The sequence below is a fragment of the Halyomorpha halys genome, unplaced genomic scaffold, assembly GCF_000696795.3.
Source record: "Halyomorpha halys isolate HHAL.00 unplaced genomic scaffold, Hhal_1.1 Scaffold723.1, whole genome shotgun sequence".
Classification (NCBI taxonomy): Eukaryota; Metazoa; Arthropoda; class Insecta; order Hemiptera; family Pentatomidae; genus Halyomorpha; species Halyomorpha halys.
This window is the reverse complement of record NW_027110197.1, coordinates 119,803-122,340: the sequence shown is the minus strand read 5'-3', so window position 1 is coordinate 122,340 and position 2,538 is coordinate 119,803.

The following is a 2,538-nucleotide window of genomic DNA, read 5'->3' as shown; positions in this document are numbered from 1 at the left end:
ACGAACAAACGAAAAACGACAGGACTTTTTGAATGCCCTGGTATAAATAAAAAATCTCGAATTTTTGTAGTTATGAGTTTTATAAGTGATTCATTAGAGAGCAGAGTGTATATATTTTATCGTTTTTATATATTCGTATATATTCGGTTCCTTTTTTATTTATTAAAAAAGGAGTGGTAGTGGGTAGTTCATTGGTAAGGCACTAAGGACCTTGGTTCGAATTCGGCTTTGGGAGATAATTGTATCTGCTCCACTGTAGCCGTGAGTCGGCCCTCTGGTTTCAGGAGACCTCAGGGGTCCACCCAGCCTCATGAAGTTGGTACCCTTAATTGGACAAAAATCTGACAGTTGAGCGTGATTCTGACCAAATCATCTCCTTGCACAACCGTTGGTCTAGTAACGGTACTTCCTTATGGGTTGTATTAAAAAAGGACTTTTTAAAGTCTATTTTTTGTAAATAGAAAATAAATTATAACTCAAATGAATCTAAAAAAATAAATAAATAGAACACTGTAGATAGTTGACAACAGCAAAAACGTGCACAATATGGAGCCCAGAGCTGTGGATCTCAATTCCCAAAAATACCTGTAAGTTTTTAGGCATTTTTTTTTTAAATAAAGTAAAAAAAAAATAAGATTAAAAATATATTTACGTTGAATATATACGAAAATCTATTTAAAAAGAGTAAATAGGCTCTCCAAAGATATTTAAAGCAGCCTTAAAGGAAGTAATAAAATGTACTTAATTGCTAGTATAAATATTGACGCTAAAATTATTGGTGGTGGCCTTATCAATTAAAGAACTTTTGGAAATGCTTAAAAAAGTGAAGCTGAAAGCTCTAGGTGTAGGTGTAAAAGTAAATTTAAAAAAAAAACAGAATTGTTTAAAATTAATTAAAATTATCCCTCTAGACTACCAGATTAAGGGACACTTTGGGATGTTGAAATTAGATAATCATTAGAATAATAAAAATATCATTAGGGTGAAGAGCTATGTGGAGGCATAGAGTGTTTTAGAAATTCAAAGCTGACATAAAATTAAAAGAAATAAATAAAAAAAATAAGAAAACTGTGAGACTACAGTAACATTCATGCGAAACCTGAAGATTGACAAAAACAATTACATAAACTAGAAACAATAGAATAAAAAATTGAATAATATATATTGGAAATAACTTAAAAATTAAAGTATGGGTCTGATGTAAATGTAGAGGACACAGGAGTGTGCTGCTGGCTTTATAATCGCAGGAACGGAGACGTCTGGACTAAGAAGACCAAGGGGTATTTACCCACTTGGCAGCCCATGAACTAGAATAAGCGGGTTAGAGCAACATGCAAAAGAAGTACTTAAAGTAGAGCTGTCAAATACCGTGAGAATTGGTAAAGACTTTGTTTATAATATATTTGTGCACAAATTTTTTATTTTATTCGAGTATTACCTCCTTTACTAAAAAATCCCTCTCTTGAAGGTTATTTAGCATGTATATATAGCTAGGAGACAGTCATATTTATAAAAGTTAGATTATTATTAACATTTTGTATTATATAGGCATAAAAAGAAATATTATTATCACTACGGCTTATAAAATTGTTGTAGAAAAATGTTATGAGTATCTGAGGAGACAGAACCAACCACTATATATATTTTAAGTCTCTACAAAAAGGATTCAGAAATTCAATCAGTATTAACCACAACAATGAAGTACTGCGATCAGAAAATCTTGTTTAGTCGAAAAAGAATTTACTAACTGGACATGTACGCAATATAACCACGACCCGAATGGGTTAGTGAGTTTCTATTAATAGAGAGTGCAGTGAAAGTTTAATGTGTGCCCTAAAACCAATATCGGGTCACGATATTTTGAACAACTTGGTTACGAGTACATTTTATTGTAAAATAGTGTGTTTCTGATTGGCTTGATTTAGTTTAGATAATAACAGACCTACTTGGTGTTTAAAGATTCGAACCTGCCTAAGTAGGATAGAAATAATTTTATATGACTTTCTGCTTAAACGAACCTATTTAAACAGTACGAAGAATGCAATCTATAATGCAGTTCTAGGAGTTTTGTTAAACATACTCAGATCAGGTGATTCAATTTTTAAAATCTTACACTGCAACAGGCGTCAACAGTTCATGGAATAAGATTTGCATTTATTAAAAAAATGTAAAAAAAAAATTATGATCAATTGCTTGGCATTGTGTGTGAATATTGTACATGAACATATTTATTTGAATGTAAGATAATTTCTAACTTTTATAAAAAATAAAATAAAATAAATAATAAGATGCTATTACTAAACGACATGCAGTTTTACGATGTTAAATAATAATTGCAATAACATATATATTTTTCCAATTTTCTAATATATCTTCTTTTTATAGAAAATCTATATATGCCATTATTAAAATTTGTAATTAGCTATATAACATTACAAAATTAATACATGATGATATGTAAATATTTATGATACAAATAAAAACTAGATTATGCAGTAAAATAATTAATATATAATTTTGAAGAGTCTCATTTTTTTA